Source organism: Tenebrio molitor, chromosome 1 (assembly GCF_963966145.1).
Source record: "Tenebrio molitor chromosome 1, icTenMoli1.1, whole genome shotgun sequence".
Lineage (NCBI taxonomy): Eukaryota > Metazoa > Arthropoda > Insecta > Coleoptera > Tenebrionidae > Tenebrio > Tenebrio molitor.
The window spans coordinates 19209577-19236987 of NC_091046.1; the positions used below are offsets into that span (position 1 = coordinate 19209577).

At 32.8% G+C, this 27411-nt stretch overlaps 1 protein-coding gene across 5 annotated transcripts in view; it reads left to right on the top strand.

Moving 5' to 3' along the window:
• The window catches only part of fz2 (frizzled 2), a 76827-nt gene that overhangs the window by 42389 nt on the left and 7027 nt on the right, over nt 1-27411 (top strand). Inside the window, exon 1 of one of the 5 annotated variants that reach the window (XM_069036852.1) lies at nt 14648-14955. The exons of the other annotated variants lie outside the window; for them this stretch is intronic. The gene's annotated coding sequence lies outside the window, so the exon portion shown is untranslated. Of the gene's footprint in view, nt 1-14647; nt 14956-27411 lie in introns of those variants that run through there. 5 annotated transcript variants of the gene reach the window in all.

Sequence of the window (27411 nt, forward strand, 5' to 3'; positions counted from 1 at the left end):
ATGAGTGCTAATCTAATTAAAATTATCGGTTGTAATTCCACGAGAGCTCTGAAATGATCAATTTTTAACACGAAAGCTCTCCTAGGTAACAAGGAGTGACAGTATTAATTTCCCGACACCGAAGGTGAAGGGAAATTATGTCAAAGTGACACGAGTGGTTACCTTTTGAGAGCTTGAGTGTAATTCGGTTGATTATTTCATTAATTAAATAGTACTATGGCGGACAATAAATTTAGGCCGGTCTGTCATTGCCTTGACATCAAAATGTGAAGCTGGCATTATGTTCAACTAACCCCATTTTCGATTTTTGTCATTCTTGTCATCGTGACAGCGATAATCAAAATTAAAATTGGGAAAAGAAGCGTGCACCAGAGAGAAGTGCTACTACAAGTTATGCTAGTGCGTCATGATCTGTAAGTTATGAAAAGGGCGAAGGAAACGCCAAACAGCTTGAAAACCTTCAGTTTGACAAACTGACACATCAGTCATAATGACAATAAATGGTCGCTTGCATTGACTTTTTTGAAATGTCAGAAATTTGCCGGCCTAAATTTATTGTCCGCCATAATACCATTTGACAACTGTATTTATTTTATTACTTTAGCAATAGGATTGAAAACATCTGAGAAACCTACTTGACGAATTATCGAATTATCACTATAATCCAAAAAATAAAGCCTTACGATTGGTCGAAAACGATGATGAATGAAATAATCAAAAAAATTACCATCACAAATGTAATTCGGCGTGATTATTTTTTAAACTATGTCAAATTTCAAAAGCGAAATCTGAATGGTACTCCATAATGACGACGGTGCTGAATTTTTAATGTTTATATTGAAACAAATGGCTGCGCTGCGCTACCTTAACAACGAAAAAATTATCGCGGTAATTAGCTACTACGAGCAAATAGTCAGTGTAATTTTGATGCTATTGGTCCATTTGAAATTTTTTCTCATTAGGTACAATTGGCTGACAGGACTGTTTAAAAAGTAATCTATTAAATGCAAAATTTATAGTTCTCAGAAATTACTGAAATTTTAACCAGTTTGAGTTAGTACCTAGCAGTAGCATGTTTTCTCGATACTTAGGTACATACATGGTAATTGATCAATTGATACTTCACTTTGTAGATATTATTTTAAGCAGAGTGTTATAAATTTGTCGTAATAAAACAAGGGAAAGCACTTTTAAATTGAACAAGAACATCCAAATATAATTTCATTTTCAATCTCATGGTGAAATACGATACGAACGGAGGTCTGTGTCATCTGAGCAGTTGGTAACGGGTCGATTACACGCCCAACGTGCCATTTCAGACGCCGTAGCTACGAAGAAAATGACAGCATACATAAAATTCAATTCAAATAGCAGACAACTTGTGACTACGAAATTCATCAATTTATTCTGGTACATACTATGCCATAAAGATAATGTGTCTGTTAAGTCATATTACAAAACAATAGACAATCTATATTTATAATTACATATGTACTACACTATATTTAAGTGTATGTACAGATAGAGAAACGGAATTTCGGGCATCATTTTTCTGTCACTTCAAAAAATTGCGATGTAAATCACTCTTTATTGTCAACGTGACATTCAACAAAAGTCAAATTTTGAAATTTATTTTCTGTTCACCTCAATCAAAATCGTCGCAAACGGTAAAATTAAGGTTAATAATAATAATGTAAAGCCTATTTTACATTTTTTGACGGTATATTGACAGTGATGCCCGAAATTCCGTGTCTCGAATTGTACCATGTAAGTAAGTATTGGGTGATTCAAAATGATTGTGGCCAAGTATGACAACTATGTACTAAAATTTATGTGGCAACTGTGTGGGTAGGGTAGAGTTGATATTTCTTTGACAGTTCATAGTCGCGCAATTTTGAAAACTGTCAAATCAATGTGTAATGATATCAAAAAAATCAAATGCACGCTTATGAAATGTCATACAAATGACAACTCTACCTCATCCACACAGTTGCCACATAAATTTTCGTACATAGTTGCCATACTTGGCCACAATCATTTTGAATCACCCAATATGTATGTATATATGACACAGAAATACATAAACTAATGATGATTAAAAAAACTGAACAAATTCATGTTTTATAAATTTACTCTAGAATTTTTATCACTGTGTACAATTGCGGCCCCTACAAACTCAGACACTGACTTTTGGCACATTCTGCCAAATTCAAAAAATTTGTAATGTGTAAATTTGACTTTTATCCGATATGTCTAAGTCAGAAGCGTGCACAATTTTCAAAATGCCTCAATTAAACGAACTGCAAAAGTCGATAATTCGAACTAGGCTAGAGGACGGTATGAGCATTAGGCACATCGCAAATGAAATAAACGTTGATAAAAACACGATACTTTTGGCAAAACGAAAAATTGAGGAAACTGGAATTATTGGAAGAAAGCGACAACGTAGGCATCTTGGTAATCTAATGAAGTGATGAAGATATGCGTTTAGTTAATTTTCTAAGGGAGCACCCTTTTAGTACTGCAATAAGAACAAAAGTGGAAACCAATTTTCCCGGTTCCATAAGAACCAGTCGAAAAAGAATAAGAGAGTGAACTATGAAATTGAAGTGAAGTCAATAAGAAATTTTTGTCATAAGCAAATAAAGAGGAAAGACTGCGTTTCGCCTTTCAACATATAATATAAACAATATCAACTTTTGGGAAAAAGTAGTTTTTTCATAAAATTAAGCGCACTAACGTTTTTCTGTGAATGTTTGGGGGTGGGTGAGTTCCCGTGGAACGGGATTATGTGTTATAGTGGAAGAACAATTGACGGCTTTAGTTTATAGAGATATTCTGGAGCAAGCACTGTTACGAGTACTTTCAGTTCTACCTGTTTTTGGAAATAATTTTGTATTCCAACAGGATAATTGCCCCATTCATACAGCGCATCTAATAAGGGATTTTTTGCAAGCTAATGTGCTAATGATAATGAAGTAACCACATTAGACTGGCCAGCAAGAAGTCCAGACTGCAACCCCATCGAAAATATTTGGGGTATCATGGCCAAAGAAGTTAATAATAAGATCTTGCCTCAAAACCATCAAGAATTAATTCAAAGTATCTCGGATACATATGGGGGCAAATATCTATGGACTGTGTACAATGCACAGTTCTGTCAATGCCGAGGAGACTCCAAATGGTCATAGATGCTAATGGTGATACAATAAAATATGTATTAACTTTATTGTATTTGAATTTTTGTACGAAATACTTTATATTAATAACATAATTACATAAGATTTTTGTTTTATAATACAAAAATTTCCGATAATATTGCGGAATCTGGAAAAGTGCCCCGAATGCTTGCAGCGTTTCCACGTTGAATGGTAAGGGAAATCCTCTCGAAAAGGAATTTTTTTGATTTTGAATTTTTTGAATTTTCCAATTTTTCAAATTCCTTATTTTATACGCCACTGACTTTCTTTCAGTTGGGTGACATTTTATAAACTTCAATTTTAGGACCATGTTACACAGCCAACATTTTTTATTTGTCACACTGTCTGAGTTTGTAGGGGGCGCAACTGTACTTAATGACCAGTATTATTTAATAAGTTACTTCGGGTTTCCAGTTTCAAAAGCCACTTAGTACCTACTTCTTAACTGCTAAACCATATTATGTTGTTATAATACATATGTACTACACACCGTTCACACACGGGAGTTAAATTGGGTGCAAAACAACTCAATATTTTTAATACTATATTAAAATATAAGTTGCAGAAGGCATCTATTCAAGCACGAATTTGAAATTCCGAAACGAGCCGTGTAGCGGCGAGTTAAGGAACAAATGAGTGCTTGAAGGACCTTCTGCAACGAATCTTTTATACTATTTTTTCTATTTTCGCGCTTTATACCATTTTATAAATAAAAAAATAAAAAATCTCATGGCATAGTACTGTCGACTAGCAAAAAAAACTGGTACAGTCGCGAGCAATAAATTTTGGTCGTCAAGGTCATTCTTTTACGCAATCGAAAATGCTCCATTGTAAAACAGTCGTAAATCTCATAACCTATCATCATGTTGTATGACATTAATTGTCATTTTGTTCTCATTTTTTTGACACTTTGTTGACATGGGCATAATCAGGCAGGGAAATGTTTTAAATTTGTGACAATCTAACCAAATTTTGACGACCAAAATTTATTGCTCGCAACAGTACAATGGCCGGCAATAAAAACTAGCCATCACTTTTCTGTCATATTAAAATGCAAATGTGTAACTAATGCTTTAATGTCAGCACAAGACATTACATTTTGTCTTTTATTATTATGAGGTTAACGCATGTCACTCAAAAATTTTTCGAATCTCAAGTTGAGTACCTATAATAACTGTCAGAATTTGAGAATTTTCTCCTATGTGAACGGATTTTGCTAAATGTGACAACTTGTCAAAACGAAACGTCAAGTTAATTTAAAAGATTTTAGGCGATTTGGAGCCTTTAAGGGGGTCGTCGAACAAAAAAACCTTGTATTCAACTCGTTCTTGTGTAAATTTGACTTTGTTTGGCATTCGTGGGCCTTTAAAACGCTCGTTTCACTCGCGTTTTAATCTGGCCCACTTATACCAAAAAAAGCCCAATTTACACAAGAACTGGTTAAATAAATAACTATTCTAGCTTCCCCTCGTCGACACATATTACTTGAGTACTATACGAGTAGGTACAGCTCGACAAAAACAGCTTGGCACATGGCTGATGGATGCGTAGTGGACTGAAATCCCTCCCACTGGCCGAGCACACTTGTTTCTTGTGCTGTTAGATCGTGTATAAACGGGGAAAAAATGATAAATAGAATAAAACGCTCCATGCATGGATAGCATGTCCGGACAGTTAAGCATATTTGCTTTATTAAGTGTATCGTACCTACAACCCTAGCCATATCCTTGTCTTATAAACACTCCTCTTCTGCGCATTTCATGTGCCAAGCTGTTTTTGTCAAGCTGTATATGGGTCTATGTAGATACCTTACATTATAATTTATCGTATTTAAATCTCCCTGTTCCCCGAGAAGTATGAGTGATATACATATTTTTAAAAGTTTATTACATGCATACATTACATATTTACATCATTCTTTAGTTCTTTATATTTTTTAAGGCTATAATTTCAGAATTAAATAATTTTCATATTGTTTTTCAGGCAACAAATTATTCAACCTATTATTTTCCCTGAGTAAGAGAAAATAAAATAAAGATAAATGTATAAAGTATACATAAAGCAGTTTTTACTTGTTAATATTTACGTAAAATTTGGTTTGTTATTTAGTTTTTTACTTTTTACATTTTAAGAAAAGTCTTGTCTATATTGGTTCGTTATTATGGTTATTTAGAATTCCATAAATTTCTTGTTAAAACGCGAAAGGACATACTCATTTATCACCTACAATTCTGCTAATCTCGCCTTGTCACTTTATAACAGCTGCGGTTCCGCCAACGCAGAAATATAAGGATAACAAAAGATTATATATTGCACTGAAATTCTGCAGAGGACGCTGTATGAACACTGTACGATCGAAAATTTACGCCATGTTACATTGTGGCGCAGCAGGTTTCACTGAATTACTGTTGAATGTCTAATATAATATAAAATATAAAATTTTTATGTAATTTAATATTAATTTCTTCTAAATTTAGAGTCTGTTTATCTAAACTTTTGTTTACCAAGACTAGTACACAAACAATGAATATGTAAATTACCTAATAACAAAATCTACAGAAGGCACCACCAAGTCCAAGTCTGACAAAATGCATATTTTAGCATCCTAAAACCAGTATTATAAATATTCAAGTGCTGGGTCTGGCTTAACAACACCCTTTCACATAAACTATGGAATCAATTAAGAATGTTAATACTAGCATTGTAAAGCAGTATTGTTCCAGCAATTCGCTTGTGTTTATTTTAAAATAAACATTGTTGATCATTTTTATTACCATACAATCAAAACAGGAACGTTAAAACAATATTATATGATTTCGTTCACGGCAGAATTAAAATAAAAAGCTGATGGTACCGTAAAAGCGTGGGCCGGTAACGTGGCAAACATGGAACAGGACAGTCGCGCTTATTGCTGTTCAGAGTTCAGGAACGAAGAACTGTCACTGAGTATCATTATTTAACATTATCGCGATATGACTAATGGCTCTGCACAGCAGGAGAACATATAGATACATCACTATTTCATTCTCGCTTTGCACATCTCTGTGCGTGACAAGTAATTTACGAGTACCTATACATATAAAGGTACACATATGTATTATGTAGGAATCTACTTTTGACCAATTCAATACTGATATAAAGCTACGCACCACATATTTATAAACAAAAACTAGTCTATAAGCTTACTTTTTATTTTGCGAGAAGTGCTGTTCTTATATGAAATTTAAATGTCATATTAGCGCAAAGCAAATAACACAAGAATTTGCATTGAGTTTTGGTTAATTTATTCAAAATGTGGTTGTCAGACGAAACTTTAAACTATCTATTACAATTTCCCAACATATACATTTATATAAGGTACTTTCATTGACATTAAATTAACGTAGAGAGTTTCACTTATAAAGAAATTATTAAATAATACAACAATTTTATTTTAAACCTTACTTTTCACAAAACAAATGCAGTATTCGTTGACAGAATGTATAACACCATGAAGTTGCTGTAAGTTAAATCTCTCCGACATCATTTTGGCATAACTATTTTCATTTTTAGCGATTGGAACAGAACTGATAAAGAATACATTTTTACAATTATTTCCATAGTGTGACACCTTCTTACGACAGAGATAGGTTAGAATTAACCTCAAAATTCATTGATATTTTAAAAAATTATTTGACAGGTATTGTCAAGTTGACAATTAATTGACAAATGGACAAAACCAAAATTTACATTTGGAAAATTTTCGTTTCCCGTTTTTTTTTGCAACCAACTGTACCTACAATATTTAATTGTATGATAAAATAACGAATGTACGAAATACTTATTTATACAACACGTGCATAAAGTAAATATGTATGTACAGTTGCGGCCGTTGAAAACTCAGACACTTTGACAACGCCAAACTTTTAGCTTTGTAAATGGTATTGAAAGTGACGTTTCTCAAAATGTCATTCAAACATTATCCACATTAATTTCTCTCGCAATAGCTCTTATACTCACACCGTCCCTCAGTCAAACACATTTTTGCAAATCAGATAATTGCGGCATTTCAAAAGTTACGCGCGATTCTGACCTAATATGTCAAATACTGACACTGACTTTATAATCCTTGATGAAAATCCTGTTTACGCTAATCAAATTTCAGAATTTATACAGAGCGTTTAAATCTTTCCTGTCTGAGATTTCAACGGCCGCAACTGTACATATGTATATACTACTTTTTTCCAGTTGCAGGTTGAAGGTATACACACGTAAAAAAGTGTGTTGTACACAAGTTGCATACATAATTTTACATCATTATTTTTATAAAATAAAATAATTACGAAAAAGCAAACAATAAAACTTCAGAATATGAATCAGATAGAATTAAATTTCTACTGTCACTGCGTAACTTAGAATGTCATCGTATCGAAGTGAGCACATTTACAGTTCCTTGAATGTGAATGATAATAAAATCACTGTATTTAGACATTCTCTTTATTTTTGTAACAAATTAAACAAAACTTAATTACATACTTGCAAGAGTACTAAAGTGTAAAATAAAATATTTTTGCACTACCATTAAAGAAGTATAATGATGGCTGTTATTCAAAAGGATGAAAATTGCAACACGGGCCGTAGGCGAGTGGTGGAATCATCCGAGTGAATAACAGCCATTATACGCTAGTTGAAGACTATATTTTCCACACGACTATACCAAGAAGAAACAATCTTGGAAAATTGAATTTAATTTGATTTTTAATATTTGACAGTTAAAATTGTACGTGTGCCTCGTTTAGCGGTTGCTGACTTATTGTTTAGAAACGGCGATCTGCCGTTGTAGAATGAAAATACGAGGGATGTGATTGGCCCACAACCGTGGATTTCAGTATATTCTGACACGGGTCGTGGAACTGATATCATTCTTTCATTGAATATCCAATAAAAATGCATTCATTCTTTAATAGTCGTAGAGAAACAAATTATTCTATCATCGTTACATATAAACAGTAAACAAATATAATTGCAACAATGACAATAGTACACAGGGCTTCTAGATAGTCTTCACATTCCTTACTGGCCAATTTTCTTGCCTTCAGAAAAAAACACTGAAGTCCTCGCCACAAAAGTAAAGTTTGTGGGCACTAATGGCATAAATAATTGGGAGTTAAAATTTATAACCAAGGCACACTTTCATATTTACGGCATCTCATTTGACGTTTCTGATAATTGACACTTTAACATATTTTCTTGCAAACACAGTTGACACTACAGGGTTTTAAAAATTTTACCCAGGAAGTGGAGGTGGACAGATATTAATAATCCCAAATGTACGAGTAGGCTTTTATTCAGATAAAATATGGAAGGAGTTACTTATATTGACAAAATTAGATTGTCCAAATACAGGCAACAAAAGAAAAAGATTTAACCAAAATGTTCGTGAATTTGTCTGTTAATAAATTTCATAAAAATTACGTATGAAAGATAGGTGGCTGAGAAGACCATTTGCATGTCATACCAAAAAATTATTCGTTATTTAAAGTGCATTTTCTTAAAAATAATGGTTTTACTTTTTATTTTGAAAGCCGGTTCTAAAATAAATTTTGCAACTCAACGGGGTGGCATCGCTTTCCTTACACGATAATATTATTAAATGGACATATTTATAAGCATATTTTATAACAGGCCGCACGAATATGACAGGATGGTTTAACCGGAAGGCAGAACCGGACTGTAAACATTTTTATAAAAAAATAATTTCAACAAATTTTTAGTAGCACGTATGCAGAAAGTAGTTGGAAGCCATTTTAGAAACCTATGCCCACTGGAAAGTTCTTGAAAATGATACAATTAATTTGAAAGTCAAATACCGTGCGAGAAATTATCATAACCTCATTTATAATCTTGTTTATTGCGTTGGCAATCTTGGTTTTCAAACAAGTTTATACATCCCAATAAAAAACCAGGCAAAAATAATCTTCATACACAAACGCCCACGACTTTTTTGAACTTGCCCAACACTTTGTATTTAGATTAAAATAATTGGTTTGTTTTTCACATGTAGTAAATTTCATTCTATAAAGTGTAAAATAAAGTTCTTACAATACAGATGTAGTGGAAAAGTCCCACTCTGTTTTGTCTGGGCATTCGCTGTATATCACATTAAATCACGTCAAACTGTTGTGTGTTACGTTATTTTCTTTTTTCATGAGTCAGACGCCGTTATGGGTAACTATATCTGCAAAATATGTACGAGGAATTATTCTTCGACGAGGTGATTATGTAAACGCTGAATTTATAGGTAATTATGAGAATAATTAAATGAAATTAAACATCTAAAGAAGCAAGTATGTTTACATAGTATTTTCAGAACATAGTTCACAATTCCACAGGGCACTTGATATACATACCTAGATTCTTTTATAGACACTTTGTACAAAAATTAAAATCAAACGAGAGAAGAATCTTATGTATATCATCTTTACAATAATAACTAATAACCAAAAATAACTTAAAAAGAATCTTCACTGCAAAGAAAAGAGAAGAGCAATGAATGATTAAAATAACTATGGACTATATAGTTATCATAGGACCATCTCTGTCGACAAGTCTGAAGGGATTTTTCCATAACTGAAATTAAAAGATTATGGCCATCTTCCTCTATAGAAACGAAGGAAAATGTTTTTTAATACTTGTACATACATATGTATTGAATAAAGTCAAAAATTAAATCTATACTGTGTCGATTTATAATTAGAAGAAATTTTAAATTATTTAATGTTAGACAAGACCATCTTTCTCTGTTATTAAAAACAGCTGAAATGGTTGATACGCCTATTCATGTATCTGTGAAGAAGCATGTGTGAACTAGCATGTGTGAAGGTAGTAAATCATTAACAATAAATCACAGTTATAATTTGGAAACAGAGGTGAGACGTTTTGGTAGATTCTTACCTACACCTGCAAGCTTTGGTACTTTCTTTATTCAAGTTCAACTTTCATATCTCAAGAATTTTTATTTCAATGATTAATATAATTAATAGTTTAATTTGATAAACAAGTAGAAATCATTATTGAAGTTAATATAATGATTGTATCTATTAATTTTACTTGAAGACTTGACCATCATTACAATATCTACTCGTATATAGAAGAAATAAGAATCACATGTAGGTAGGTACAGTTGCTGCTATTGAAAAATGAAACACTTTGACAAATGAAACATTTTGGCTTTGTAAATATGTATGTACATAATGTGCTAAAATTGACAGTCACTGACATTTATAAAATGTCACTAAAATAATCTGAATCAGTGGTGGAGAGAATAAAATTTATTGAATGTAGAATGGAGAAACATAAAAGACAATAAATGAAAAAAGGGTTAATATTTTATTGTTGCACATTTAACATTAGGCATAACTTACCATGCGCCTATGATTTATTGAAGTTGACATAATCGATTACAATGACAACAACGTAGTTACTAAAAAGGTAATTGACAAAATACGTTTTTTAAAATTTTGATCGAATGTGTCAATTTTTAGTGTCGCACTTTACAATGGCCGTAAATGTACATTATTAAGTATTTTTATTTAATCATTAGTTAATCTTAGGGTAAAATTATAAGCTCATTCTTCTGCTTAGCCCAAATAAAAAACAATAATTACAATTACAAATAATCGTGTTGCTTTATCTGACTTAAAGGAAAAATATTTACAAAGGCCCCACAACAGTTATTTTGTTAAAGAATTTTTGTGACATGTTTATGGAGATGTCACGCTGACAATTGACTGAACATAAATCATTAGTGTGGCCATAAATTACTCAAGTCCTAAAAGGAACTGAAATAGCAACGTTGGCTCAATACAAGCTTCGACTTTGCCACAGGAGACGAGGATATTCTTTAGAAAAGTGTTGGCCAGAACGTTTGTTTAACCTTAGCCTATTTCGAAGAATTTGTTACGAAGTCACTACAGTTGTCAGGTACATGCGGAAAAGGCAAACATTACTCTAAGGTAAGGGAAGGGCCAGTTTATAGAAAGAGAATGAAATATTTAATTCGAATTAAATTTTCATGCGCGATTAACCCATGAATCCGAAACTTCGATTGGTTCAATTTGATCACGTGTTCAGTTAATCTCGCATTTGATTACGATTAACTTAATTTCGCTTGGTCCTAAGATTTGTTTGTATTTAATTAAATGATTATTAAAAAATATTTCATTAAATATTTTAGTCAGATTTTCTATTTAATAAAACAATATGTTGCATTTCAAACACAAAATGGACAAGTCGAAGTTACTCTGAAAATCCATTATTTTCGTTTGAATGCTTAAAAATAAAACGTGGTTAATGCATTTCCGCTTGTTGTTTTTGGACGTCCTGTGGTTTCACAACGACAAAATTAAAAAAAGGTTTTAATCCTAGTTGGCGACTCAGAGATAGATTTACGATAAAACCAGTTTTAGTCGTTTTCAAAAATAGATTTTAAGGACACCAAATAACGCCTACTTGTTTGAAATATTTGTAAAAGCTTCTCATGATGAAATTAAATACTTATACAACTGAAGGTTTCCAACCACAGTCAAATTGACTGTAAACTCTATAGCCGATTACCATTTGAGAGACCCAACCTTTCACTTAAAGAGTCATAAATTTTCATAAATCCTCCGCATTATGTAGTGTCCCGGAGGGTGGAAGTTAGCAGCTTTCTTTTGCTCGCCTGCAGAGTTTGCAAACAATTGATATAGATGTCTTAAAACGGGAACATTGACCGGAATGTCTCACGGTGTGTATTCTCACAAGTTTTTTCTGTGTGTTCTATCAGTAGGTAACTGAAAACCTTTAATGGTAATAAAACAAAGTTATTACATATTGAATAATTTAAAATCAGAGAGAAATATGTGATAAACAAACTAACCAATTGACCATAAATATGATAATGACAAGGTAATGAAAACCACAATGATATTTTTTAAATTTTATTCTGAGATAAGTACATAAAGGATGTTTTTTTAAATTTGGCGTCGAAGTAGGCGTTGGAGAGTCGATTGAGATCGCACCACTCGTGTAAAAGTGTAAGATTTAAACAGCTGATCCGTGATCCGTAACCTGTATAGTGCGTTCACAATCGACAGTTCAACGCCTACTTCGACGCCAAATTTAAAAAAACACCCGTTATACAGGGTTATTCTAAATGATTGTAGTCGAAGTAGGCCATGCCCATGTTATTACATTTTTGCCGCTTTCATGTGAACTGTCAGTTTTGTCGCTGTCACTGTCATTTTTTAGATTGAATTCAGAAATATTGAGTTGTTTTGCACCCAATTTAACTTCCGTGTGTACTCACTTATTCACATCATTTTGATGTTTTTTTATGTGGAGCGGCAACCATAAATTTTACATTCAGTTTTCACGCCTACTTCGACTACAATCATTTAGAATAACCCTGTATGAATCATTGAACAGTGCAAAAAATTAATATTACATACTTCGATTTTACTGGAAGCTGTCAAGTTCAACGAAAAACTCATACCAGTGTTACTTGTAAGCATTAGAGAAGAGCCACAAGATTTGTCACTGTTGATTTTACCTGGTAAAAATCTTTAACCTGCTGGGAGAACGCAGGTAGAACTAACTGAATAAACCAGATGATGCGATAACAATGGCTAAATACGTCAATCTTCCAGTATGACAGTCAAAATAGTCCCACGTATTCCGTTGTCCGCCATCATATTTCATAACCCAACACTTCCCTCTTATCTGATCTCGAGAACTTGAAGTGTCCTTTCATTATTTTTTATTTTCCTTCGTATCTTCAATTATCGTGGTCAGAGCATAATCAAAACACGTCGTGGCCATAAATTGTTGCATTAAAATATTTTATAGGCACGTTATAAAAACAGTGGCGATAGTTTGCTTGCTTGGCAGCTTAATTGTATTTAAAACTGTAACACGTGTCAGACTTTAAACAAGTTGCATTAATCGCTTGAAGTTTGATAAATGTCACAAATAGCTCAGTGCGATTTTTGAATACATAATTTTCGGTTAAATAATATAGAACCCATTTCAATCTACACGAAACGAAGGTACAAAGTATATTACCAGCATGCACTGTTATAGTTGTGACCTCGAAGGTTTACATTAATTAGATCATATGTATTAGTAAAAATATTTTTGCTACCTGTGTACATTTTAATCAGCGGTATAAGTGTTCTGAAAATATAACATGAACAGCTTTTAAAATATTGTTTGTACACTTTGCTGTCATATCAAATCAATGAAAGCTTTTATATCGAACATTTACCTTTTGTTCAATTTAATGATGGAAACACCAACCAGAAATGTGATAAAGCGAATTTAGGCTGTAGACGCGCATTTTTATTTTTATTTTTTAATATAATTTTGCTAAAAAATAATTTGATAAAGTAGTTGATAAATATGTGTGGTGTAACTTGACATTCAGATATTGATTTACGTTTTAGTATAAACAAACAAAGTAAGAAATTAATTACAGTATAAAATTATCTAAACATGGTGGTAGGCATGCCTAGAATGTTAAACAGATTGAGTTTAGTTACTAAACCACCAACCGGTGGTAATTACATTTTCTGTTTTATTGTGATATGTAATTAATATTACATATATACACATGGCACATCAATGTTTTTTTATGTAACTACTTATTACGTGTATTAGGAGTGGATTTACTGAACGATGTGTGTTTTTTTTTTTTTTAATTTGGCATCGAAGTTGACGTTGAAGAGTCGATTATGAATGAACTACTCGTCTTAAAACATTGGTTTTTTAAACTGTACATAGTACATATGTATATTAAAAACACGCAAAAAGTGAAGTTAGATTTAAACAGCTAATCAGAATTGTAATCCGGTGGTGCGTTCACAAACGACTCTTCAACGCCAACAAAAAACACCCGTTACATATTTAAGTACATAATGTATTATGTAATTGCTTTTATACTCTTTTGGTTTTAGGAAATTAGACCAAATTATTAAAATTTTACAGTTCAGAAGCTACATATTACATTATTAGTCGCCTTGTACGTGTGTAATATTAATTTCTTGTAATTGGCACACAAACGTTTAAATTTCTTCTAAATTTTTATACTTTCTAAAATATTTTAGAAATAACAAATTATTCAGACGTAATAAATTTATATCTACATTAAACAGTAAACAAATAATTGTCCGTTATTTTTATTTTTAATCGCAAAATTTCATTTCGATTGTCTGTTGCTACTATGACATTTATCATCATTATAAATAATGTGGCTATTGCATCAACTCGAAAAATCAAAGATGCTCAAATAACAAAACAATCAATTAAATTGACAACTGACACTACAACAAACACCCGAGAAATGTTGATGGTCGATTGGTCGTTAACAATCGTACAGTGTCGGCAGTCATCGTTCTGAACTTCAGCTCTGCGGTAAGAAATTCTGACTCCATCCACATGCGTGCCTATTCTTAATTTTGTTCGGTTAGTTCAGTTCAGTTGAGTTTAGCAAGAGGTTGAGTTAGCGTCAGTTCGGGTAGTATGTTGAACGTAATTTAGTACACCACCAAAATAAATAGTTTGCGAATATATCCCTCATCACCCGACGAATTGTGCAGTGTAAATATTTAAGTTCAAACATCATCCAGATTTATGTTGTGTGAATTGAATTTTGAAATGTTACCAAGTGTTGTGCAAATTTAGAATGTTGCCCGGAATATACAGCCCACTTGAAAAAAATGCTTCAACAATTTTCAAGGTAAGACAGGAAGTTGGCTTGAAAGTACATGTGGGCGATTTATTTACAACTAAAGTCTTATATGGTGACTTACTAATCGACTTTCATTGTTGCTTCCATCGGTTGTTCTGTTGCAAAGAATCCATCACTGACATTTTAAAAATAGTCACTAGGAATTTTCACTTGTACCTCGAAGCGTAGAAACAATATTGTGAACCGAAACACGGAATTCAAAAAAAAAGTCCAAGCTTTCTATTTTCAGGCAATCTATTCAATTTTTTAAATAAACATTGACCGGAGATTTGACTTCCAATTTCAAAACAACTGGCAAGGTTTGTGAAACTCCAGAATTTAATTTTAAATCAACATCAATAAACGTATTTCCAAACGAGGGTTGCTGCAAAACGCTATTAAGGATCGTAAATGTTTGGTAAAAACTTAAAATAAGTGATCCTGCAGCCCTACACAATGATTTTTACTTCTAATTCTAAACCAATGTTGCTATTTACCTTTGACATGGGTTAACGTCTGTGCCGTGATTTATGGTATAATGTCTTTCCTTGTATAGCCACCCATAGTCTTGCTACTAACGCTTTCGATTAAAGAATCATTAATCTCTAAGGCACGATGTGGCTAATTAACAAATCAATCAACGTTTTATCTCATGGCAACCATGTATTCAGTTTCTGGCCGAAGTAATCAGAAAGTTCAGGTAGTTTTAAAGTTGAGTCGATGTCCGTTCGTTTCCGCCCCTTCTCGACCCTTGTTAGCTTTTCAAATAGACAGTGTGTGCCACAATCACTGTATATCTACGACGGGCACTGTTTCTCTGTTATCGTCAGCCACAAGGACATTTGGTGTATAGAGAAAATATACAACAATTTCAGGTTGACAAGAAAACCCGTTTTCTTATTTACATAGATTTACTAAACAACTTTTTAACTATAACCGCTATGGTGTAGAAAGAAGTCTGACGGAACATAACACGTATGAACAAATTAGAATTTAATATTTTTTTCGCATTAATCGAACTCTTGTTACGTTCGATGAAAATGTGTTGTTCAAAAATTACCATTTTTATAAATATGATTATAATATGTAGGTTCAAGTAAGTACGGTGGTTAGAAACAGCGCCATTTAGTTTCTAAAAGGAAACAGTGCGGGGGTGTAACTGACATGAGTTTTTATTTTATATGTACTATGGCGGACAATAAATTTAGGCCGGCCTGTCATTGAGTTGACATCAAAATGTGAAGCTGGCATTATGTTCAACTAACCCCATTTTCGATTTTTGTCATTCTTGTCATCGTGACAGCGATAATCAAAATTAAAATTGGGAAAAGAAGCGTGCACCAGAGAGAAGTGCTACTACAAATCAGTTATGCTAGTGCGTCATGATCTGTAAGTTATGAAAAGGGCGAAGGAAACGCCAAACAGCTTGAAAACCTTCAGTTTGACAAACTGACACATCAGTCATAATGACAATAAATGGTCGCTTGCATTGACTTTTTTGAAATGTCAGAAATTTGCCGGCCTAAATTTATTGTCCGCCATAGTACATATCTACTAGGAACGTAGGTCTTTTATTACAATAGATACTTGTATGTCCACTCATAATTTCTTTATAAAAAATATAAAATCTAAAATATCTATGTATACAAGTAATTAATTAAACATTTAGTTTTTGTGTCAAAAAACTGTCAGTAGTTTTCATTGTCAATTGTAATTTTTAAACAGAGTGCCGCCATGTTGCCCACTTTTAATTGTTCGATAATTTAGGCGATTTTTACACAACAAAATATTTCTACATATGTATTAGCTGTTAACTATCGTTTTAAACACGCAGCAGGCCAAGATATTTTTTTTGTTGGATTGGCGTCAGGTCCTGTCATATAACGTTTCGTTTTTAAATATTCCCCTTGTTGTTAGTTCCGTCATTAATTTAGTTAGTAGTAATAATTTATCCATTTTAATACATTAGGAATGTTCTTAAATGAAAACTGCGCTACAGATATGTATGTTTCATTTCAATTAAAGTTTTCAATTATCACTTATGTAAAAAATGTAGCAAACTGTCAGCGATGTTCGGTTCAATTATAACCTCAAATAGATTTATTCAGATTTTCATAGCTAGTCCGAATTTGAAACAATCGTGAACGGTATATAATCAGCAGACTACTCAACTCCCTTCTGATTTAAATGCAATTTTTCACCGCAACTCGATTCGAATAACCTATTAAAGAATTAAAACTTAACAGTGTGTCTGGGCTTTTACGCATATTTACACATTGTTGACGGTGCGTTGAAAGTGTAATATGTAATTCACTCACCTTTAACACAGAACAATCATTTTACATTTTTCAACTAGCTACTGACCTCTTTTTAATTTGGTTTTTTCCATTTACAACTTCCAAAATAAAAGATCATACCAACATACGCTGCACTTATTTTAAAGTCACATGACGGAGTCGAAAAAATTGCAAAATAAGAACACCAGAATCGCGGGCCCGAGGAGCTATTTACCTCATAGTGAGTATGACTTTGGGTATCTCTACCAAATCTGATCAAGAATGCTTTGTCACAAATTAAGTTTTTTCCCGCATGGTGTAGTTTATGAAACCTGTCACTCTCTTTGCTGCTAAATTTAACCTCCCAATTTGTGATTAAGTGTCTTTGTTTTTCATTTTGTGCTCTAGTTTTATTAAAAACAAGTTTGTTTTTCAAAAAAAAAACCCATACCTAATACACATGTATTACAAAATTATTGATTTATTCAACTGAATAATAGTAGTATGTATGTACTTTCTTCAATGAGCGTCTAATAATAGCCATTATACGCGAGTGAGTTGAAGACTATAGGTTCTCTTTCCACTATGCCAAGAAAAAACAATCTTTGAAAATCGCATTTAATTTGATTTGTAATATTTGACAATTAAAATTGTGCCTCGTTTAGCCGTTGCAACGCAATGTGCGACATATTGTTTACAAACGCATTCGATTGCAGAATAAAAATACGAGGGATGTCATTGGCCGATAGCCGTGGATTTCAGTATATTCTAATAAGGGGCGTGGGATTAATATTATTCTTTCATTGTCGTGGAGAAAAGGAGTTTACGCATTTCCGCAGCGAATGCAAGATCAATGTTACATGGGTTAGTTACTTACATACTTTTAAATAAATGTAACATACATATTACGTTCCTAAATTTTTCAAACCACCCGATGCTTTCGGCACAGAATGAAGACAAAGAAATGACTACCTAGATTTATATTTTAGATCAATACATGTTTTCAGCCGATACGCGCAAAGTAATATTGAGAGTTTGTGCAAATGAGTTGGCTCTATTAATTAAACTGTTCTCTTTCTTATTTTCCCAAATGTTCGACGGCGCTATTTCTACCTCGTGGGTCCACCTGAATCTTTTTTTTAAAAGACAGTCGTGGAAGCGGCCATAAACAATTCCAAAACAGCGGCGATTTTTATCGAAACGTTCCCATTGCATTTCTCCAAATGCCATCGAAATATATATTGCCATTAACTTTAAATAGCGTTAGACATAAATGACAATTGTGGATGATTCTGTGACACAGACCAAAATAATTGGTAGTTTATTTTATTGATTATTTAAACCACAGTATGTTAAAGGTAGAAATATTGTTTTTAACTGGGATATACATATTTTAAAACGCATGAAATCGCAAGATCTTGTCTTCTTGGTGTTTTAGAAGCTTCCAATTCGTGCTTTTTTTTTACTTAAGATTGCAAGTTGCAGTGGTGGCAGTTTTAATATTTTTTTACAATGGCCAGGAACTTCTTGTGAGATGCTTGTCCACCTCCAAATTAACTACATGTATATGTATATGATTATTTTTTTTTTTTATAAATGCATGTAATTGCAGAAGTTATACATTTGTGTTGGTAAATATATCTCCTAGTTTAACTTATAAAATCTTCTGTTAATGAAAACTTGTGATTTACAATTTCATAATTTTTGAAACAATTTCTGATAAACATTTTATAACATGTTTAAGAATATGAAATGAGTGTGCACATCCGGTAGTAGAGAAATTGGTTTATGGATGATTTCAAAGAAGGTTTTATGTGATTTGAATGTTCACTTATCGCTAGCAGATATGGGATACCTAAAAAAGAATTCATAATTAATATTATATTCGATTAATAGTAAATTAACGATAAATTCTTTTAATTTGTTTATCGCTATGATTATTTATGATTGATTGTTCCTTCCAAAGGTGTGTTTATGCATTTATATTATGCATTATGGCGAACCAACACTATCAACACCGGTTTTTTTAAATCTTTATATGAAGTCAGATTGAAACAAACAGAATGTACAAAGTCTCTATAAAAGAACGTATATCAAGTGTCCTGTGGAATTGTGCGGCTCTATGATTTAATTGTCTTGAACTATGTCGAGCCGCTTAAACAGTCAAATTAGATGTCAACAATCAAATGTCAAATTATTGAATCTTACTGTCGTTAGTGACTACTGAGTTCGACGTCCTGGTTGTTTTGATTGTGCTCTTTTCAGTTTTTCTATATTTTGATTACTTTTCTTGTTACAAAAGTCTTAAAAACCTGTCATTAATGGACTTACATAACCTCTGTTTTTCTATTTGCTACAGAACGGCAAAAATTAAATATCTACCAATTTTGGAATTTCACAGGACTCTTGATATATGTTTTTTTTGAGACACTTTGTACATATAAGCAACTGTGAGTAAATACAGTTTGAAAACGATACAGTATGTAGGCGAATTGTAGCAAAATTTTATGAAATATGTACTAATAAATTACATAGACACATGTATTTCTTTGTTGCGCCTAGACAAATTAAAAAAGGAAACATGTTCCAGCCTAAAATCAGAGTTTTCTTTTAATATTATAAAAGAAGAACCTAATGTCAGATATACGAGTTCGTAATTAGAATCTGATTTATATTTCTCAGAATGTGGGAAAGCTAACCAAAATAACAAGTTATGAATTATGTATGAATGTTTTTTTCTAATCTAATGTTTTCCATAGTTTTGTTATTAATAGTGATTAATCTAGCACGATTCCCCCCGAACATATATATTTGTGTTTTTTTACTCTTTCTTTCTGTGGAATCAAGAGGCTGTAGTTCACCAATGCCAATTTGGACATAATTTTATAGATACTTTTTGTCACAGTTTTAATTTTTGCATACAGTTTATGTTTCCTATGCATCCTTATTTCCATACAAAGGATGTCGAGTACCCAACATGCATTATTCAAGCTGTTTTGGGTCGATCATGTCGATCAATCAATCAAAAGTCATCAGTCCTCACCCTTCCAGTGTATGCTGTTGAATATAAATATGCAAATAGTAGCAAGGACAAGGCAATAAACATGCATGAAAATGTTAAAGTAAAAAAAATGATTAATTTGGAATTTCCTGTATGCATGAAAATCGTGAACCGTGAATGATGATGATACACGATTGGGTAAAAATCTAAAACTGCTTAACATTTTAAAAGTTGGGCATGCAGGGTGGATTTGATTGCTTCGTAAAATTTTATAATACATACTAAATAAAACGGTTTTATTACATTGAAAAATGTGCAGTGTCTAATTCGATTCGTTCTAAATTTAGCAAGCGATCGTAAAACCGACTAACAGATTATTTATTTGCTTAACGCCATCATATATGGTGTGTCAGTATAAATAAAAATACCATATCATTGGCCTGTCCATCAAACTGAATGGGAAAGTTTATTTAAAGTTATCAGAGTCGTATTTTATAAAGTACTGGATTACAAGAATAATAATTAAAATCTGAAGTAAAACATAAGTTGTATTAAACAAACGCATGTTTGTAATAAATAAACATCGAATTGGCTTATATAATCTTGTTATTATATAAAATTTTCCACAAGATTATGTGTTTAACGGAACAAATTCAATTTGCCTTATTGCCTTTTGCACGGCACGCTTGTTACACAGATGCACCGTCGATGTAATTACTCACCTCGCTGACGAGGCTGGCAGGTTATCTTCGGATAGTAAATGTAGGTAAGATGTATTTTTTTCCTTTCTGATACTTTTTCACTGTTCCTGGAACCACCGATTTTAAAAGTGATTAATTTTCAATAAGTCTGCTCCAATGGTTCTATCAATCAAGAAGTGACATTAATAGATATTGCGGCGATAATTCCCTGAATAAATTAGTTCTGCTCATACAACGGCAACAAATTTAAACGTGGATTTATCAACGGGCAATGTAAATTAGTTTACTTGTTAAGCTTACTCATTTTAAATTCCATTACACACTCGTCTTTTAACATAAAACACAATATACATACAGCTTTTTGTCATGAAACCTTATTAGTTTTCAACTTGCTAAACGTGGTGACACGTTGCAGGTAATTTAAACCTGGGGTCACTTGATACAACTAATAGTTCGTTAAAGTTTCAACTTCAAACCTGGTTAACTGTTCGATTGCATTAGATTGTTTTATGGATTAGATTTGAAAACGAGATCTCTAAGTCACATTTTCCAAAAAGATCTTATAGGTGAATGTGTGGTGAGTTTTGTCAATATAGGTACAGTGTACTGGATTGACTAAGTGAATTTTACTAGATCTCAGTTTTTCATTTTAAATCAAGAAATTGTATTTACTAACGTAATTTATTATACTTATTTTGAAAAATACATACACTTGGATAAAAGTACGGAAACATTATTTCTTTGTTAACAAACAACATATGTATTGGTAAAAAATTATATTTTGTTGGGGCTAACCACGTACATGGGGCAGTGACAGCTGCATGTCTTCAACCTATAAGTTCCTCCAACTTTTTGCAGATATCCATCAGTATCGCTTTCCATTCGGATCTATGGGATTTAGATCCGACGACTGAGACGACACACGGCCATTGCATTACTAGCGCGCTCTTGGCTATTGAAACCAACGACTTAAAAAACGCGCCGTTTGTTTTTGTTCATTGTCCTGCTGGAAAAGCTATCCTATAGAAATTTCTTATTCAGCGAATGACAACATAGTATTTTTTAATATGCGTTTATATTGAAAACGAACCATATTGTCCAACACCAGAAGCAGAAAAACAGTTCAATAAAAGTATGTTAGAGGTTGTTTTTGCAAGAAGTACACACCATATAGTTGCGCAGTAAACCAACGTTGGTTCGCTCGTGCCCCACTCTGCTAAATCAATCATTCAGTGGCGTCCTGTTTTTCAGTTGTGGTAGCCAAGTTTAATTTGTGGTGTGTTGAAGATCGTGTTGTAATAAACGATAAAAACTGTATTTTTTAATAGAAACCTGCACTTTAGAACATTGTTCTCTGTAAGACAAATGGAATAGAACGAGGTTTTAATTAATAAAAAATATATAATAAATTTAAATAATTTGGTTACGCCACTGCTCATAACTATGACGTCAGAGTCGCGCAGGTTGTTGGCTCCGCCTATGTACTTCTTACACCGTGTGTATTAGATATTTTTTACTGAATCTTTCAACTTTTTGGATGTTGAATGTATAGCGTTTTCCAAAGAGAGGAAACTTACTTTGATTATTCCATAACACGATTCGCCATTTTTCTTTGGACTAATTGAAATGTTTTGTAGTATATTTTGGTGTCTCACCTTTCCTCTTGTTCAAACTGTTCGGTCAGACACAAAGTTGTGGTATTTTTCCGATTAACATGTGGATTTGTTTCCGGTGTACTTTCAAATTTTCTATCGAAATTCGATGACGTGACTTTTACGTGGTCTTCCAGTTTTTGGTTTGTCTCCAGATTTTTTTTTTAATTTCACCGAGTCTTTATAAATGTTTGAAGCTGCGACCAACTTATATGGCCTTTTTTCATCATTGTACATTATTTTGTATTGTGTATTTGTATTACTAGGCATTTATTGGCACTTATTGTTATTGTATGGAAAGCAGACAACAAAACTGAGAAATTGAGCAAATTTTAGATCTATTTACGGTAAAAATTTAAAAAGTTTCCACATTGTTCACTCCTTATTGGTTTTATGGCAATATGTACATCTCTTAGATTAGCTATTGCAATTTTTCTTTAACAACGAAACCTAGATTGATAAGTGTACCTACTGAGATTGTTAAATAATTCGAATTGTTATTTTTATTTATTAGAAAATTTGTAGAGAAGATTCAAACGTTTCTAATCTATCGGCCGCTGTTGATTTACTGCTACATACTCGTACATACTATAATAATATTATTGAAGATTGGGAATACCAATCTTAAATATTTGTAAAATACTGTTATTACCTAAGTAAGTTTTGTTTATTAGTTCGATAAGTCTTTATCCAAAATTAAGAAGCAAAACATTTAGAGATATAAGAAATTAGAATACATATGTACATACATACGAAATTGTGTCCTTAAAAGCATCTCAGTTCAGTGTGTAGGTGACTTGGCAAATGTGGCAAAGGTTTCAGGCACATACCATAATACATAATGTCACTCTTAATGCAGTCAGTTTTAAAATCAGGTACATACCCAGTTTGATTTGGGACTTTACATGAACTCTGTACGAAAGAAAATTCCAGATTTTTTAAAACAGAGATTTCTCGTTTTGGATATTGTTTTTTTTCCATGTTGAGTGCGTACAAGAATTCTCTGTTAAATTTTCTTTATTATAATGCTTAGAGTCTAACTTTTTTTAACATAAAGAAGTGCAGCATATGTTCTATGAATTGAATTTGAAACAACATCTGTTTTTTTAATACTGATTAATGTGTATACCACTGGTTGTATATGAATGTTTTGCTCTCAACTTCTTCATAAATATAGATAAATTACTTATCATTTTTTTAAACTTTATGTTCTGTGACTAAATATGCATGGATGATGTTACTTGAAATATGATGGTTGTTTAGAATGAGAAGTTGACTTCAGTTTTATGATTTAGGAACCATTTCTATAAATACTTATCAGTTTGAAGAATGCTGGATACTAATACGTCCTGACTTAGCAGTCGTGCTGCGACCTACTCTCCAGTTCAAGTTACCACTATCTGTCTACCATCAAGAACGTAAAGTGTCCCTGAGACAAGGGCCGGCGAAACCAGCTCGCATCTATACTGACTTCTCGACTACATGCGATGTTGACTAGAACCCCATGCGGTTTCGTTGGACAGAGCCGGGCTTGATGAAGTGTTTTTATTGCCCGTTAAATTATCCATCTTCTTTTATTGTCATTTTTGAGATTTGTATTTAACACCGATAAGTCAGTCATAACATTCTGCATAATTTTATGTAAATTGTTATTGGATTGATGATACTGAATATTTTTTCAATGAACAAATGTGAAATTCAACGATAAATATTCTATTTCATTAATGTAAATTGAACGATCTAAACTGCAGCGAGTCCGCTCCTGTTCCCAACCACAGGCGAACGTCTTTCGTCTTATTTAAATTAAATTCAGTTCTTTATTTGTCCAACACGCCCAACAAAGTGTCTGTCAAAGATTAAGTGGGTGATTCTGCAAGATCTGTTGTGGCATGTAAGCGAATGGAGGCTTTTGTATTTCATAAGTACATATTCGTGATTACAAGTTGAGTATCCACCTTTCAAATTCTTGGTGTCAAAAAAGAAACAGTTGTGTCTACAATATCCCGAAACAAAACATTCTTTAATGGTGTTTTTCATTGATTTTATTATATTCGGATTAGAAGTACGACTCTACCAGGGGCGGCTTCTCCGGGTAGGCAGGGGAGGCAGTGCCTCACCAAATACTTTACTAACCAAAATCTTTTTTAATAGATAATTTTTGATTTTTTTTAGTATAAAAATATTTTTATGTTTGTATACTTTTATTTTGTATCTACATTGAATTAATTATTATCGAAGAATAACTGTTGCATGTGTTAATTTGATTATGTATTTTGTATTTGGCGCGTTTTGCATTCGGCCCCTTCGCTTCGGACTGCAGAGCCCAGAGCGTAGACTTATTCAGAGCGTTCAGCGTACCGTAGAGGCACCGTAGACTATGCCACTTCATTTTTCCGCCTAAGCTGTGTGGTTGGTGGAATAAAGAACTGAATACCATCAACCCGTCATACACTGTTATTGGTTACTGCGTGTTAGTAAAGTGCAACTCGAGGCTATGCCTCGGTAGTTTTGTCATTTTCATTGTAGTCGTAAAATTTTATTTTATATTATGATTATTGTGACTATGAGCGATTAACGGACACAATGGTTGTGTCGAAAAGGTTGGGAAGCGCGCGGGCGTGAATCATGCGTTCCTTCAGCTCGACCTCGAACAGAAGTTGAAATTTAATGTTGTTGTTGTTAAACATTGCGGTTTAGTTAGGTTATGCAGGCTTAGTGATGGTAAGTAGGTAAGTAGCAATTTAATAAAAATGATCTCAATGGCAAGTACCAGTCAAGAACAAGAGGCGGTTGTCGTTCCTGTTAACGTCGATCTCGATTTTTTGATAAATAAATGCCGGTCTTGTAAACTTTCCTACGAAGATAAGTTTTATGTAGATTAAACAGTTAAAGAGACCTTGTCCTGATGTAACTGATCTAAGTAAAACTTTGGTAACTACTGGTAAACAGAATAGTGCATTTACTAATTCGTGGTAGGTACGGAAAATATAATTGGCTTGTTGGCAGTAAATTACTTAAAAAACTTTTTTTTTATTCTATTCGTGACTAATAATGAGACAGTGTGGACAAAAACAGGGTATTCTGATTTGAACGATTTAGGGCGTGCATTAGAGAAGCACAATAAGAGTAAAGAGCATATTGCTTTTGCTTGTAAATTCGTTCTTTTTTTTAGAAAAGTTTAGATAAGAATAGCGTACGGGAAAATCGTGAAATTATCAAGTCTAATTTATATTGCAATTTTTTTGTGCCAGCAAGAGTTGTCGTTTATTTTCCATAATAAACCCAATGCATGATATTGTTTTCTTAATGTTACTGTCATTTTCAAAACGTCCAGGTTAGGGAAAAGTGGAGCATCTTGAAATTACGTCTCACCTTTGTAATAATAAGCATTATATCCATCACCACCGTTTAACTGGTGCAAGGTCAAAAAAAAATAACGCGAAAAAACTGACCAAAAAAATTGCTAGTGCCTACCCGGTTTTTATCTTGACGAGCCGCTACTGGACTCTACGGCCTAACAAGTTTGTTGTAGTATGTCGAGGAACAAAGAAATGATAATGATTGTCTTCGGCCGTGGGTGACCGTTTTCCTTTTGGAATAAAAACGAGTTGTTCTTAGATGGTAGATAGGTTTACTGAGGCGTAGGTGTGGTACTCGGAAGATGTGACAGATCGAGGCGAGGTCGTCAACGCAGCTTCTTTCACAGACAAAACCTCCATTGTCTTATTTACATTTATACAAATTTAAATAAATGACTTCTGTCAAAATAATAGCAGTATCTCTTTTAAAAAATTACACGGTTGAAACGATCTGACTAGTAATTACAGGTCTATAAAGCCTGTAATAAAGGTGTGATAAATCATCAACGTAATTTGCTTGTTGGTTTTTTTTATAAAGTCTACATTTACGATCTCTAATTGATTATCAAAAAATTGTTTTCGGAAAGTACTGCAAACAAAATTAATTCGTGAGTTTAAATGTTCGTGCTTTTTGCACTTTGGTAACAACCGTCACTTTACCAAAGGATAGAAATAATTTCGCCGTTTTCAAGTTAATTATGGGAATAAAGTGAATTCATTTTATGTCATTAAAGTCAATTTAAAATTTTAATTCTCGTAAATAACGTTCGATAAAATATGATCGGGATTAGGTAATAAACGTAAAACATTCTAAATTAATTTAACAAGTCAAAAAGTTCACTTATTGGTACATTGCATGATAAACGTTCTAAATTTGCCACGAACATGTTCGTAATAATATTGTAACATTAATTTTATTGAATTTCTAGGAGTAAATTAGAGTGGAAGCAAAAGCTCAAATTGTGAGTACACGTTTGAAGTAAAGTTTGCTTTTTTGATATGGTGTAAAAAGCTTAATCGTCGAGAGGATGCGATAAAAAGTGCCTTTTTAAATAATTAAACTCGTAAAAAACCTCACGGCTCTAGGTTTTGTTCCATATTTAGGGCATTGAATGAAAATGAAGCAATAACAAGAGTGTTGACTGCTTCCAGAATAAATAATCAAACCACAAAAACCAAATGTCCCATTACTCCCGTTACGAGTTCCAAAACACACAACGAGAATTTAAAGCCAAAACTTTTAAACATCTGTGTCTAAAACACCCACAAACACACATACACAAATATAGTCGTAAAGCGTTGGCTCGTTTCCTTTTGCAGTAAATATTTCTACATACGTGTAGTTTGTCTCGTTCTTGCCTGGAAACAGTCATAAAGTAAATGAAATTCAAACATACGAGATGTATTGGATCGAGCTGGAAATTGAAATAAAAATAAAATTACCTCATCGTTTTTATATTTGGAAATTTATTTCGT